This window comes from Myodes glareolus, chromosome 20, assembly GCF_982192425.1.
Source record: "Myodes glareolus chromosome 20, mMyoGla1.1, whole genome shotgun sequence".
Lineage (NCBI taxonomy): Eukaryota > Metazoa > Chordata > Mammalia > Rodentia > Cricetidae > Myodes > Myodes glareolus.
Genome location: NC_142045.1, coordinates 25,222,028 through 25,239,480, shown reverse-complemented (window position 1 = coordinate 25,239,480; position 17,453 = coordinate 25,222,028).

Genomic DNA, 17,453 nt, shown 5'->3' with positions numbered 1-17,453 from the left:
ACAAACCTTTTCTAGAAGTATTTGAGATTCCTTCAGCACACTCATGTTGAAGACAAATTAACTGTCTTAGATATTTGCAAAGGAGGCACAACTAAATTTTATCTGAGCAAAACCAAAACATCACATTGGTGCAAGGTCTATGTATCGTGGCGTTCTTGCTTTATCAGAAAATATCAGTCTTGTTTGCTCTGTTTTTTGTTTGAAAATGGAGAAATGTAAGGGATTAAAATAGAGTGCAAAGATTGTTTTTGTTCTAACATTTTTTACTTGGAATAATTGTGTGGGGGTGGGTGTTTCTATGTTTGGAATAGTATAATTTTTAATAGATTTCACTATTGAAAACATGGAAAAATACAATTACTAAGATACGTTATTTCTCATTATATTTTCTCTTTTTTCTATTCTTAAAATTCTTCTCTCATATAATACATCCCAACTATAGTTTCCCTTCCCTTCATTCCTCCCAGTCCGTGTAGCTCTTCCCTCCCAGATCCGTTCCTCCTTGGTTTCCCTTCAGAAAAGAACAGGCCTCCCAAAAATATGAACGGAAAGTGGCATAGCAAGACACAAGAATACAAGGCTGGATGGTCTGCCCGTTGATGAGAGTGGGGTATTGAAGTCCCCCACTGTCAATGTGTGAAGGTAAATATGTAATGCAACCTTTAGTGATGTTTCTTTTATAAATGTGGTTACCCTTATGTTTGGGGCATAGACATTGATAATTGAAAATTCATCTTGTTGGATTTTTCCTTTGATGATTAAAAAGTGTGCCCTCCCATCTTTTTTATTAATTTTGATTTGAAGTTTAATTTATTAGATGTTAGAATGACTACACCAGCTTGTTTCTTAAGTCTATTCACTTGGAAAATCTTTTTCCAACCATTTATTCTGAGGTAATGTTTATCTTTGATGTTGCGGTGTGTTTCTTGTATGCAGCAGAAGAATGGATTCTACTATTGCATCCATTCTGTTAATCTGTGTCTTTTTATTGGGGAATTGAGTCCATTGTTATTGAGAGCTACACATGACCAATTATCATTAATTTCTATTTTTGTTGTTGTTAGTGGTGATGGTGGTGGTGTATGTGTGCTTCATTTCTTTGGTTTTGCTGATGTGAAATTATTCATTTTCTGTATTTTCATTGGTGTAGTTAACATCTTTGGGTTGGAATTTTCCTTCTAGTACCTTCTTTAGAGCTGGATTTGTGGATAGGCAATGTTTAAATTTGACTTCATCATGAAATGACTTGTTTTCTCCACCCATGGTGATTGAAAGGTCTCTGGGTATAGTAGTCTAGGCTGGCATCTGTGGTCTCTTATAGGACACCTCTATAGGCTCTTCTGGTTTTCAGAGTCTCCTGAGAAGTCAGGAGTAATTCTAATAGGTCTCCCTTTATATGTTACTTGGCTTTCCCCCTTGTAGCTTTTAATATTCTTTCTTTGTTCTGTATTTACTGTTCTGATTATTACGTGATGAGGGACTTTCTTTTCTGGTTCACCCTATTTGATGTTCTGTAAGCTTCTCGTACCGCTATAGGCATCTCCTCCATTAGGTTAGGAAAATTTTCTTCTGATTTTGTTGAAAATATTTTCTGTGTCTTTGAGCTGAAACTCTGCTCCTTCTTCTATTTTTTAGATTTTATTTCTTAGATTTTGTTTTTTCATAGTGTCTCAGATTTCCTGGGTGGGTTTTGTCCAAAAATTTTAGGTTTAGCATTATCTTTGACTGATGAGTCTATTTCTTCTATGGTCTCATTAGTGACTGAGATTATCTTTTCTATTTCCTTGATTCTGTTTGTGATACTTGCATCTGTATTTCCTGTTCACTACCTAGATTTTCCATCTCCTGAATTCCCTCAGTTTGTGTGTTCCCCCACGCCCTGATTGGTTTTCTTGTCATGATTTCCTCCAATTGTTTCGATTGACTTTTCCTTGATTTCCTTAAGAGATTCATTCATTTCCCCCTTAAGAACCTCTATCATCTTCATAAAGGTGGTTTAAGGTCATTTTTTTTGTGCTTCAGATATACTGGAATATTCCAGGCTTGCTGTAGTTGTATAGTTGGCCTCTGGTGGTGACATATTGCCCTGGCTGTTGTTGTTTTTGCTCTTACACTTATATTTAGGCATTGGATTTGGAGTGATTACAGGTCTAGGTGCAGATTTCTTGGTTTGTCTTTGTTGCATGGGTATTTTATTCCTTGGTTTCTGCTATGATTGAGTACAGGATCTTCACCGTGTTGAAGGCTGTACTTCTGATGATGGATGGCCTCTGGTCCAGCAAGAGGTTGCTACCCAAGTTTGGGGCTGAAGTTCTGGCTATGTTCAGGTCCTCTGATCTAGCTGGAGGTTCTCGGGGGTTCAGGATGCATGTCTGGTCTCTGATGGGGTAGAAGGCTTCAGCCAGAGGTGTTAGTTTGTGTTTTCATTATTAATTCTGTTTTCATTATCAGGTCTTAAACAGTTTTATTAGTTTCCCTCAAGTCTTTTTATTTATTTTTTTGGGGGGGAGGGCTTTAAGGGATTTATTCATTTCCTCTTCCAATTTATTGTTTTTCTTTTCCTCAATTTCTTTCATGCTTTCATAATTTCCTCTTTAAGGACCTCAATCTTCCTAAAGTTGCTTTTAAGGTCTTTCTCTTGTGCTTCACCTGTGTTGGAATATTCAGGCCTTGCTCTAGTAGGATAGCTGAGCTCTGGTGGTGACGTATTGCCCTGGTCCTTGTGATTGTGTTCTTATGCTGGTGTCTAAGCGTCTGGATATGGTGTAATTATAAGTCTAGGTGCTAATAGAAATTGTTCTTGTTGATTGGGTGTTTTGTTCCTTAGTTTCTTTTTCCTCTCTGGTCTTCTGGCCAGTGTGGTGTCCTTTGTGTTCTTAAACATTAGTTTTTTTGTTGGAAATAGAAGAAAAAAATCTAAAGTATAGAAAGTATTATTTATTTTATCTCTTTTCTCGCATCTTTACATATAATCTATTTTAAATAGAAGATTAAAATAAAATTAAATACCTGTTAATTTAAATAAATACTAAAATTTATACTAAGAAAGAAGGAGATTATAATAAGGAGATACAGAAAATAACATTTTGTAATACAGGTATAGACATATTCAAGAAGTAGATACTGATGTATTGAAATTCTTTTCTAACAGAATTCTGTTCCTAGCTTGTTGTCTTTTCCAAGGAACATTTTATGTTCCCATGGAGAAAGAATATGATTCATCAATAATAGCTCAGTGAGATTTAGTCAGGCTTTTGGTGTAACATTTTTTTCTATTAAAACTGCTTCAATGTCTGTACATAAAGCAGGATTTAATATTTTTCTAGTCCTTATTCTTATTACCCAGCAGTAAAAGTAAGTTTACAAGATATATTATGCTAAAAAGCCAAAGAATTTATCATATTGATTTAAAATGCTTCCTTCAACATAGACATGGGGTTCTCACCTTAACCTGGCATGTAGAAGGTGGAGACAGGGGAATCAGAAGTTCAAGGCTGGCCTGGGCTTCGTAACACCCTGTCTCAAAAAGTATCTCAGGATTAAAAATTAAGGGTAAATTATAATCTATTTAGTATTTGAATATTTCATGTGTAAGTGTGATTAAGGTGATGACATACACATAGCAAATACTGAGATGTAAACCTGGTATATTATCTCATAAAAGAGTAACAAATGTACAAATCATTAACTTTTTAAAATTTTCTCTACTATTTGAGAATTTTTGAAATTGTGTAGGAGTTCAATAATTTTATATTTTTATTTTAATCATGCAGTGAGGCTGACATTAATAGCTCTCTTCATATATATCAAGCATATACATGACTATTATTCTTAGCAAATAATTTTGATTTTTAGTTATCCTCCATAAAATATTTTTTAAAACATTGCATTTTATTGAAATTCTTTCAACAAACGGTAAACCAAAACTACTATTTTCAAAGTTAGAAAATGTGTGCAACTATCCAAATTGCTTTAAACGAGTGGTTCTCAATCAGTGAGTTCTGACACCCTTGGGTGTCTCATATGCATATCAGATAGCCTGCATATCAGATACTTAAATTATTATTCATGGCAGTAGCAAGATTACAGTTACAAAGTAACAGTGAAATAATTTCATGACCAGGGACCGCCACAACATGAACTGTATGGAAGACAATCTGGGTTTATTAGGCCTCCCCACTTCATCTTCTTCCATCCTAATCAAGGATCATTTGGTCACTGCTGCTGTCGACTAGAGATCTCTGCCGCACATACGTTCCTCATGGAAAGTGCTATCTTACTTAGTCATGTTCCCATGGCTACCATTTTGTGCCTCGGGGAATGCTTTAGAAACATAGTCCCGGTCTAAGAGGTAAAGAATGACTCAACAAGATCCAAAGAATGTGGGAGGAAGGACACCTTGATGGTGTGGTGAAAACAAAGGTTAGGACTCGAGGTTCAGGCTGAGAAGGATTCTTTGGGTTTTGTTGGGGCTTTTTATTTGTATGTTTTGGGGGTGCTAGGGAGAGTTTGCACTCATTTACTTTTTAGTTGATACTCTCAAACATAAAAGCAACAGAAAAAAATTAAAAAGAAACTCCCCGTGTTTAAGTTTTAACAGCTTTGCATATCTTCTCAAATTTGTCACAAGTACACTTTGTTCTTTTCTGTTGATAAATGCAAATCCCATGCATAAGACTGTTCTGTCTCATAGATGTTTGTGTGTGTGTGCATATATATATATATATGTGTGTGTGTGTGTGTGTGTGTATATACATATGCCTATATGCACATATGTGTACATATGTATGTATATTGTGTGTTCAGTGACTATATGTGCTTTTGCATGTTAATGGTACAAAAATTGAGGAAGCAAAATCTAACATAGTTCCCTAGATGCCTGAATACTCACATTTTTCAGTTAATCAAAGACTCCGTAGGTACCACTCTTAAACAATTTGAAAAAGCAATGAACATCCAAAGTCAGAATACCTTGGAATAGTCTAAATACACATGTCACTTGATCTAGAAGCCAGAGATGGAAATTCAGATTAAATATGAAATATTGGGGGGGGGGGTTGAGAGCACAATCGTTCAAGAGTATCTCAAAGATGGAAGAAGCATGGTAGCAAGGAGTGGAATTTGTGCATTGCTCTGGTCAAAATCAAGTTAGAGAGTGAGGACCTCAATTATAAAGCCACAGAGAAGTCTTCTGTGTCCACAACTTGTATCACATTGAGCACTACATGACAGAAAGGAAACCATGCTGAGACCATGGTTTTAGCAGTTTAAGACATGACCTGAGAACCAAGCCATGTTATATGAGTTTGGCATTCCCAAACTACTGAAAAATTAATTTTGTTTCCAAGTTTTGTGGTAGCTTGACAACTGTGGAAATTTACAGAACCATGAAACTATATATATTCATATAGCTATAAATAGACATACCAGAAAACCACTTTAGGAACTCTTAAAAGTAAAATCACCATACCATTGTGATGATGCCTAACACAATTAACAAAGAGAGCTTACTAACTTCAATATATCGGGTATTAAAGAACTGGAAATCTTGGCTGCTGTGTACTGTGTCCATCAGATTCCCATGAGTCAATGGTGACAACTAACAAAGTGTGCCCTTTGTGCTATTGAGAATCAAATGTAAACAACTAACATAAAGATTTGAATCAAATCTCTATAAAGCCTGAAGTCTGTCTGTAATTCTGAAATTAATCAGTTTCAGAGTTATAATCAAATGACTATTGAGACTAAATTGCTTAGCACATGTTGAATCCTGTCAGAATTATCTTCTTTTCATTGGTGAGTCTGTGCAATTGTGAATGGATTCAGTGAGTCATTCATCTAAAAGTAAGTGTGTGGCATTGGCATCCCTGAATTCATGCCTCTCCCAGTCTCTTTGACAACAGTCTAATACATCCTCAGGTGCTCCGTGCAACTCAAAGATGTTCTTGCTTTTCTTTCAACTGAATTGGAAAAAGATTTAGATACCTATGGACAAGAACAATGTGTCTTTATTCTGATAATAATTTCACAGGTGTTTGGCTGGTCCTTTTCAGAACTTTGGAATTTTGTTATAAAATTATAAAGAGCCTCGTCGTTTTCTAAGCAGTTTTTCAGTTACTTCTGATAAATTCACTTTTCAGCTATAAACTCTTGGTCAAACGCAGGTTAAATCTCACTGGATATTTCTTAAATTGTAGCCATGTATACCCTGGAACGGAGTCCCTGAAGTACTGTGATTCCTTTAGGATCTTCTTTTGACATTATTGCCTTTGGAAAGCCTTTTGAGATTCTGTGGAAACAAGACACTTTGTGTATCGCACGTGTACTGATTAATCCCTAATTCCTGAAGCCACACAAATGCTGATTTCCAGGCTTTACTCTTGCAAGCTGTGGCCCATCCTAGTTTAGTGCAAATATTTTGTGTATGTTTGTTAACAACAGGAGCTATGGCAATTGGTACTCCTTGGAACATAGAGCAACCAACATGATCACTCAAGCTTGACGTGGTAAAATATTCACATCAGTTGCTCTAAATTTGTTTTTTAAAAGTTTTTCAAATCATAAAATTATATCCAAATAATTATATAGCCTGAGTGTGTGTGTGTGTGTGTGTGTATACAGTGGCTCTGGCTTGCTGTGGCTGCCACCAGGAAATACTGAACGACCCTCTGGATATAGGTGTCATATTCTCTAATACTTCCCTATGGGACTATTTTTCTTGATCTTATCCTCACTTTATAGTACACACACCTTCATTGTGCAGCTTGTGTGCTGTGTACACACATTCATTTTTTCTTTTAATATAATGCCTTTTTTTTTCCCTCATTGATCATCTGAAGGCAAGACGGCTCACCAAAGCTCTATTGGAATCAAACCAAGGAAATCAGGCCAGGGTTCTTGCTCTTGCCATGTCTGAATCTACCCAGTGAAAGTAATCATACTTGTCTTTGTATGTAAAAAATAAAAACCTTTAAGACATTCAAAAATTAAAAAAAAGAATGAATGAAAGAAAAGAAGTTTCAAACATATCATCCAGTTGGCAGAACATTATAAAGGAATACGCACCGCTGTTTAAATGTTCAAAGTGGCGGGAAATGTTGTCTGGCATTTGGAATGGAATCAGACCCATTCATGTGACAGGAAGGTGCTCTACCTGAGCTATAACCCTACCCCATGAAAAGAGTTTTGAAATGTTACTAAACTTATAGGATCCCTGTCATTATATAGTACCAGTTTCACACTATAAATAATAAAAAATAGGAAAGCCGTTCATAGGCTTCTGATGTAATTTAATATAGAGAATATTAAAATCTCATATTTAAATTTGTGATCTAGGAGATAGATAGATGATAGATAGATGATGGATAGATAGACAGACAACTATAGATAAAGATGAGTCTGGAAAAGTGTACATTGAAGTATAGTGGTTATCCCCAAATTGTTAAAATAATTTAGCCTTCGCATTTTGTCTTTATTTTCCAAATTTTAAAGATAATCACATTCTATACCTCCCAACGTGATACAGATAGATAAATGTGGATATAGATAAGTAGACAGACATGTTTATATGCATATACTACTTGTGTACACATTTATGCACACATGCTTTCATAAAAAGTATTTCCATGGGGCACGGTAGGTACATTATCATAAGAGTTAGGAAAACAACTGCAAACCACTGAATTAGCTGAGTGCAGAATGACAGACTCACTTCTGTAGCATGTGCCATGGATTAGAGCTTTGTTAACTTTGTAAATTTTCAGTCACCATAGAACAGAAGTGACTTCCTTGAAACCTTTTAAAAGCTGTGTAGCTGCCGGTAATTGGCTTTTGGGAAGAAAAGAATGCATTAAGCTTCAATGTTTTCATGTTTTGCAACAAAATAGTGCATTGAAAAGCTCTTCAATATGTCAGAATGACTGTCCAAAGGCTGTCTGTAGTAGCCAGATGACTGGCTATATTTGCCATCCACTGTCGGAATTGGTCTCCAAATGTCAAAAATATTGAGAAAGGCAGCTGCTTTCAGTAAACATGGATCTACTTCCCCACCTAGAAAAACTACATTTTTTCAGAATATGTTACTGTGAATCTCCCCACTTCCAAATGCAAATTTCACTACAGCTCCAAACAAACAAACAAAAAATGCTTGAAGCTAATGTATCGTGCTATGAGAACTTCCAACACTAATGGCACTGCTGTTTTCTGGAACTCTGATTATGAAAGCAGTCCAACGTTTCACAGTGGCTCTGACTTGCTGTGGCTGCCACCGTGGGCTATTGCATAACCCTCTGGGTGTAAGTGTGATATTTTCTAACACTTCACTCTATGGACTATTTTTCTTGATCTATTTCCCGTTTTGCCACACACACCCTGGTGTTGGGCAGATTATGTGCTATGAATATATATTAAATTTTTTGTTTTAATTTAGAATTTTAAAACATCTCTTGATCCAGTTGGCAGAAAGGAAGCATTTCACTTACTATACAAAAATCTGCTCATGTATCTGAAATGCTTTTATGGAAAAAGTATTTCTAAGCATGCACATGCACACACACACACACACACACACACACACACACACACACACACACTGAGAGAGAGAGAGAGAGAGAGATTTGATTTTTCAAGTGTAATTCATTTTTAAGACAATTCTAAGGTTAGAATTTATGTAACCTTTTGATTAAAATTTAACAAATTCTCAGGAATAAAAATTATTATATCCTTAAATCATTTTATATTTACAAAAAACTGAAGCATAAATCAGAAAATCTAACTAAGGCTATTTAAGCATAATCAAATTAAAAATGGAAAAACTATTTTTAAAGTATATATTGGTATTATATATATAATAAGATCTGAAGGGATATTATTTATATTTTATAATTCAATGGTTCTATTGAACAAATATAATTTTTGAGACCCTACAATGATGAGGAAATGGGATGGGTCAGGAATCTCTATAATTTACAGGAATCTGCATATTACTTATACATCTTTGTATATAAAAGTAATAGTATATGTCTTTATTCAAGGACTCTTATTATTTTCCTTTTTGAGTGGTTCTCAAATAAGAATTTATCATTTAATTAATTAATTAATTAATTAAATCATTTAATTAATTAACTTAATTAATTAATTAGTTAATTCATGCATAAGAAAACATTTTACTGTTTTGTTCCCTCCTTATTTGACTCCATTTTCTTTCTTTCTTTCTTTCTTTTTCTTGATGACCTTGAAGCAGACGTTAGGGAACCATTGTCACTACCTGGCATAGGGATGTTCCAAGTCTTCACGTGAACGAAAAAAAGGTATTGAGTGAACCTTAGTCAACATGAGATTTCCCAACTGGGGTGTAGCTTGGTGGTACCATGGGCACAGCATACAAGAGCCAATGTGCAACATCCAACTTCTCAAAAAGAACACAATGCGGGGTGTGAGATGAGTTCTCTGGCTGCCCTGCTCTAAAGGCATAAGCAGATGTTTGCCCATAGAAAACCTTACAGTAGAAAGAGAGTCTAACAAATAGCATCATTGCCAACCTGAGTGAGGAACCCCAACCTTTCTGGACGCTGTAGCTCCTGGATTTCTTTCATTGAAACATAATTTCATCTGCATCTTTTCTCGGCTCCCTCCTGTTGTGCTCAGGAATGACAGTGCAGGATGGTGTTGTCTGATGCTACTGAGCACTTGAATTGAGGCTAGGCTAGAGTGGCTAAATGCTGAATTTTTCATTGAATTTAGTTTTAAGTGATTTAAATTTATATTTAAAAGTGGAAATAATATGTATTTCCATGTGTATTTCTTTCTATTGAAATAGTTATGCTTTATATTATTAGGTTAAATAAAATACTTTATCAGTATTTCTGTCACCTGTTTACTTAAAATTCATTTTCACCTTTCCCTCTTTCTCTTCCTGGTTCTCTTTTCACTGCGGTTCTTCAGAATTTCCTAAAAGGCGAACATGGATGTCCAGTACTAGATCTTCTTTGTTGGCTTGGAAGCAGTCAGAGCTTTGCCAAACGGGAAGGTTTTCATTTCTTTACAGCCAGGGATCACATGTTTGCTCCAGTGCTAACAAGTCTGGGAAGTCAATGTCTCATCCTCACTGGGGCAGGCATCAAGCAAGGACTTGCTTCTCTGAGAAATATCTTGCAGATTCTCTGCAAGAAGCGAACTGTAATCGGCATGAAAAGGTCAAGATACAAAGACCCCACTGTTCACAGTGGGAGTTTTTTGTTTCCATCTCCTTGTGTTTTCTTATGGTATGGGAGCCCATGTGCTAAACACGGATGCAATTCTGAGCTCAGCTTTCTACGTTTGTTTGTTTGCTTGTTTGCCTGCCCGTTTTATTCTGTTGTTCGGAGGATGTACAGCAACCCTGTTCTAACAATATCACACATTACCTACTCTGGATCTGCAGCACTTCTTTGCTAATGCTTTTACTAGCTTGTAAGTCAATAGTATGCCTTACACATCATTGTGAATGTGACACTTTCTCTGACTGCCATATCTTTTCCAACTTGATTGTCCTACTCCTTTGAGTCTTAGTTTAGGGACTGTGTGCCTTTACTTAGCACACCTCCCTAAACTTGCTCCTTTGTATCTCCTCTTATATTGTACGCCTGCTAGTGTGTTATACTAAACTGAAATTTGATTGCGTGGAAGGGTGAATATATATGCTGAAATGAGGTCTCCTCGAGTAGTGCATTTAGAAATAATGATTTTGGGTGTTCCGAGAAATAACTCTTAGAGATATTGGCATGACGAGAAGTCCACGAGGCATGACATACACCTGACAGGTTGTCTGGCTAGGAAGCCAGTCCACCTCACCCATGAACATCAAGGAAGATTCACGCTGTGGGTACCTAGACAGAGCCGTAGCTAAGGAACTGGGGACAAGTCCAGACTGGAAGCTATAGGTAGAGAAATCTAGTAACTTTTGAATACATGCCCTAGCAGGAATATGGCGATATAGGCATTCAAAAATTTGCCTGCACCCAATGCCTATACTAGTGTTTCCATTGGCCAAGGTTAGTCAGAAGGGACGGGACAAGGCAGCCTGGTAAGGGATGTAGAGGTCAGCATCTGGACCACAGAGTAGGATTGCAAAGACTATTAATGGATTTTCTTCTCGTTGTTTTGCTTTTATACCGGTATCTTTACAAATTGCAGGAGAAAAATATTAAGTAGGTGAATGCCTCTCTAAAGATCTTCAACATTATTGCAATCAGGTTTAACTTTTAAGTCTTTGCAATGTTTCAAAAAACAAACTGACCAACAGGATAAATATTTGTTCAGTTCTATATCTCAAATTAGGTTTGGAAATCACTAGTAACTTTTTATCCGGTAACAGAGTCATCTTGGTTCTCTGTCTTTGATAGTCTATTGACTGGAAGTCTCCTTCACAGTTTATAAACAAGACAAAATAAGGTCAGAGATGCTTGGAATCATCATGGCTTCCCCTTTGATTCTTTCATTTAATAAAAGCAAAATCAGAATATATATATATATATATCAATGTTAAAATATTAAAATCTTTCTTTAACAAGTTACAAATAAAATCATTGAACGAGAAGTACATCCCTCACCACTAAGCTGTGACGATAGCATCAGGAATAGTGTACTTCTGTAGTTTGAGAGTCCCATGAAAATGTGCTTGGAAAGGAACTCGTGCCTAAAACTATGACTGTCTTTCATTTTAACTGAAATCTCCTTCCAAGGAAATAAGCACAGTCATGTGATACATTTTTGTCTATGTATGTTGTACAATGTGTGCATGTGTATTTATGTTCATGTGTGTATGTGTGTGTGTGTTTGCACATGCATGTGTGTGCATAGCATGTTCGTAAAATCCCAGAGTTTATGCCTGATGTCTTTCTTGACAATACCCCACATCATACTGAGGCAGAGTCTATCTGAACCTAGAACTCATCTTTTGGGCAGGTCTGCCTGCGCACTTGCTTAGGGAATTCCACCTCTTCATCTGTGGCAGGCTAGATTGCAAGCAGATTTCTGCACCAACTTGGTTTTTGTGTGGGTTCTAATGATTCCAACCCCTGGCTTCAAACATGCGGGATAAGTTCATTATTTCCTGAACCATCACTGTAGTCCCCCGATAATTTGACATGGTATGAATATTCCTTATCTGAAATGTGGGTAAATATTTGCTTGTACATAATGATAAATGCTGGATGAGGGCCTAGGTCTAAACACTCAGTTCTTTTACATTTCATGCATACCTTATACACAAATTCTAAACATAATTTCTGCAATATTTTGACTGTGATCTATGATATGAAGTTGGAAGAAGAATTTTCCACACGTAACTATATATCAGGATTCAAATGAGTTTCTGCATTGAAATATTCCAGACTCTAGGTTTTCATATTAGAGTTTCCTACCCTTCACACAGAAAAGGAAAGGAAGTGGAAGAGGAGGAGAAATAGCAATGGGAAATGGGTTTGCAGTAGTAAATCTGAACTAAAACCATGGAAAGCAAGGAATCTGTGCTCTTCTTCCAAACTACATGACTTTTCAAATATCTTTACAAGATTATATCAATTATGATTCATCAAAATAATTATATTATTATTAGTTTATTACTGTAGTCTAAATATGAATCAATAATTATTTTATTGATTTTCATCATTAAAATGTCCTTTTAAATTAAAATTGTGCCCAATTGTAGTCTATAAGATATTTTCCTACATTGAAATTATCAATAAAAATTATTTAATATGATATATTATGTAATGTTCATGTATGCTATAGAATGTCTGATACACAGAGATGTGTATGTATGATTATGTGTGCATACACATATGATTTTAAAGAATGGATTGCTTGGCATATAAAAGAAATTAAAATAATTTATATATTCATTTTTTATTTTAAATTATGAATGTGTGTATTTGTGACTGCTTGTGTTTTAGAGACTGCTTGTGCGTATGTATATATGAGTATAAGTGTCTGCAAAAGTTAGATGTACCAGCTCTAACTGGAGTTGGAGTTGCAGGTTGCAGATAATTATGAGGTATCCAACACAGGGTCTGGAAATTAAATATGGATCTTCTGCAAAAGCAGTACAAGCTTTTTACTAGTAAACGACTACTCTGAACCCCAAGGCAATTTTTATTGATTTAATAAATAAACAAAATTTATTCCAAATGCTGTCAATTACCCAGTTAGTAATAAGTTGCACAGGAGTTTAATTGTAGTTGCCTGAAATCCTACTTTACTAAAAGACGCCATGGTTCTTTAGAGAAATGAATAACTTTAAGTCTGGGGTAGATAATATACAAAATGAACCCAAGTATCTTGTGCCAGAAGTCATGAGCATTATCAAGGAATATGAGGATCGTCTCAAATGGTTCCCGTGGTGAGAAAGAAAACCCTAAAGGAGATGCAGAAATGATTGCAGCAGCATCTGAAAGGGACGACAACACGCTAAAATGGAACGCTCTGCCAACCCTGCAAGTTAGTAAGAATCAGCCAACTACCCAAGACAAAAGCAAGCGAAGTCCACCAATGAGCATTTATGAAATAGCAATCAGTAGCAATAAAGACTGCAACATTAAAATGTTTTCTACTATTTTAATTAGAAATACAAACTAAAATATATTAAGACATCCTTTCTTTACCCAAGAGTGACAAATCTTTAATATTTGATTTTATCAAATATTAGCAACAGCATGGACGATCTAAAAATGATGACAGTTTACACTTTAAAGTCTTTTATGAGAAGGTGATTTAGCAGGGACAACTAGTCCTATTTCTTATATCTTCTTGGAAGAAAGAATTGAGGATTTTGGTAGGGAGGCCTTCATAATGCTGTTTTTGTGACACTGTTTTGAACTGTAAAATTCAGTCAATGAAGAAATTCATATATAAATTATTTCGAAAGTATGTCTAGGGCAATATAAGATCCCACGTACAGGAACATGAACTGGTAATCCTAGCACTAGGGAGGAAGCTACACCCACAATCTTAGAAATTATGTTTTAAAAGACACAATGAGAAAATATGCAGTGATGTTTTATGGAACTTTAAATAGACTCACAAAACAATTTAATTTTGTATATGTTAAAATTATATAGCTAGATATCATTTTATAGGAACCAGAGGATCAGATATGTGCATTAGATGAGATAGGGTATGTTTGGGATGCTATGACCATCAACCAAAAATATACATAGTGCTTACATCATGTGTAGAAAAACAACATTGGGGAAAATTCTAATGGATGTTGCTATTGTATTCATGTTATACTACGGTTCTTAAGAAAGAACTTTGTTTTGTAATCTTCAATAACATTTTAGGTGAACATCTGAGGGCTGCTTACAGAGGACAAAATGACACAGAAATGATGGTGGATTTGTCAGACTTAACGGACAGTAGAGGCCGATCTCTCATCTTTCCCCTCCATATCACAGCGAAACACGGTCTGGGACTTCACTATATCAGAACTTCTTCAGGAAAACATACATTTGAACTAAAAGATTTAGCATTGGTTAGTCTATGTTAACAGAGACTTCAAGTGAACATGTGTTAAGGAGACAGTGGAATGAAGAGATCTACCAGACCCAACTCCAAGAAAAAGCAGAATCTAGGTGGTACCCTGCCAAAGCTCCTACGAGAGAATCAGGGACGCTGATGCTCGGTCAGAGGAGGTGATGGGTAAGTCCAGAACTGGAGCTCAGAAAGCAAGTCCAGGGAGAGGAAGCGGTCAGTAGAGGGCATGTGCTGAAAAAAGATGGCAAGAGAGGGCTTAAATGTCGTTGCAGCTTGGTAACACACGGAGCTCATTTCCTGCCTAGCAAGGAGTCTTGGTGAATAGAGGAAGCAGGGATCCAAATGCAGAAGGAGAAAGTATGACACGAGGGGGACTTAGTAATCTGCCACTCCCTCCAAATGCTAACCCCGGCTTTGTCGCACCACGTACATTTTTGAGGTTGCATAGCCAAAAGACCAGGAAGCAGAGACTCCAAAAGATGTGTGCACAGTATTGTTTACAGTAGCATCATCCACAACAGCCCACGGAAGAAACAACTCAACCGTTCCCTGACGAGGAATAAAATGTGGCCTATGCATACAACAGAACAGTGTTCAGCCTGGAAAAGGAGACATAGCTTGGACAGATAGTAGAAACTTATGGACCTTAATGAAATAAGCCAGGCATGGGGGGACAAAGGCCACATGTGTTCATTTACCTGTGCTATCTAGAGTAGTCAAATTCTGGAAGTAGATGGTGGTTGCTAGGGAGAACAGGGAGGGAGCAGGGGGAGGTTGCTGAATGAGCACTGATGGATCTATACTATCCATCGGTATAGATGGACGAGAAAGTCCTGGGGGCTGATGGTGCCGGCGTTCTGCAGTGAGGTTGGAGTTGATGGCTGCGAACTGTGCACATGAAATGGCTAAGATGGTGAGATCTGTGTTACAGTTTGAGGCAAATACAGAAAGAGATGAGGAGTCAAGGAGAATTAGTGTCGGCAAGGACCTCGAACATTTCAGAGGAAGGAAAAGAGAGCAATAGGTTGGGTCAGGTCAGTCGTGAAGTTGTGAAGCTGGCAGAAGCTCGAGCACAGTTGCCAAAATAAAGTTCTCGTTGGAGAAGCACGGACACCAGCCTCTCAGACAAAGGGGATTCTCGTGCTGATGAAAAGGGAGGTGATTGCCGTAGTCCACGAACTTACCTTCAGGGTTGCAGTTCAAGATCTCCCCACAGCAGAGGCCAAAATCTCCCCACGCTTGCCAATGTTTTCTTTCTCCTTACATGAACCTTACCTATGCCACCATGAGATCTATCGTCTTCCTGAATTGCCAAGAACGTTCACCTTTTCCATTTGAGGGAATACTTCCCGTCTTCTCTTTGGTATTTTAAAGTGGGTAGAGCATCACTGTTCTAGAATGCTGGGGTCGTGGTTAAGTAAAATAGGGTGACTTCAGGGTAGGCCATAAGACAATGTGACGGGATGCTGATCACATAAATGGGTAATACTGACTATGGGGGTTAGCAACCCCAATGTGGGTCCACTGGACACTCAAGTGAGTCATGTTCTACACAAGGGGCTGGGATTTTTTTTTGATCATGCTACAGAATTCTGGCAACGAAAAATTATGTATCATTTCTGTAATTTTTCACGAACTGTTTTTGGACTGTGGTTGGGCCCTTGTAGCTGAAACATTAGATAGGAAAACGACAGAGGAAGGGCTACTAGTGCACCCACGGGTGCTGAGGAGGTGAGAGTGGGCCCTAGTCACATCAGTGGCATTTCCTTCATGGACGATTCTGCCAGGAAGTCCCTGAAGAATTCAAACCAAATTTTGAATGATGACACTTAGGTTGTTATGGTTTGGCGTTTTTGGTTTGGGTTTCTTTTTGTGGTATCTCACTGCAGGCAGTTCTCTTAGCTTGGTTTATTCGATTCTACTTCTTGCCAATTCGCATCAAATACGTGTGTGAGTCAAATGCAAAATGCTTCCATTTTAAATCATTCCCCATCATCAGTCCTTTGGCCACACAGTTAAATAAAAAGCTTAGGGTGTGGGGTTGAGTGAGGCCTCTTGGGCTTTCCTCCAATCCCTGCTGGCATATCTGTTATTGTTTTTGTTGTACGTGTTTTGGTAGTCATCTTAGTGAGACTTTATGGGCTTAGCATTTTACATTCCTAGGAGACAATCTCACAGCAAATTCCCCGATCCTCTCACCCTCACATTCTTTCTGCTATCTTCTGCAAGGGTCTTTGAGCCATAGTTGCAGGGTTATATTGTAGGTAATCCACTACCACCCTACACAAAGAACTACAGGCGACTAAGGAATACTGGCAGCAAGAGGAATAGCCTTTCCCAGGCAAGAGCACATCAATTGGTCATCTAATACCAAATCATCAGCACTGAAAGCATTCAAGTAATATTATGCAGGTAATACCTAAGTACTCATGAAAATATGTTAATAAAAACATATATATATGCATTAACAAAGAGACTATGAACTTGATTAATAGTGAAGAGGGGATATGGGAGGGTTTGGTGGGAAGAAACAGAAGGTGGAAATGATAGAATTATATTACAATACAAAGAAAGGAAATTACTTTTAAAGACCAAAAAAATTAAAAAATAAAAGAGAGAGAGAGAAAAAGTTTAGTAAGATGCCCTCCACACAGTGGTTTCCAAAGTTCAGAAAGTGGTTCTTACAGTGCCTGAAGCTTTGCATAATTTATGTGTTATTCTTGCAATCCACCCCCTTCTCTTCCCCAGTAAGCAAGCAAAGGCGGGCAGAAGTGCTGCCTGTTGGCTACCATTGACTTATATGATCTGTCAGACCGTGAACCTGAGAGAACACGTATGTATATATGAAATACACATGCACAACCATCTGCATAAAGAGACTTTTGTGGAAGTTGTCTATAGCTTATACTTTGGTTAGCCCTTCCCAACATTTGTAAACATGT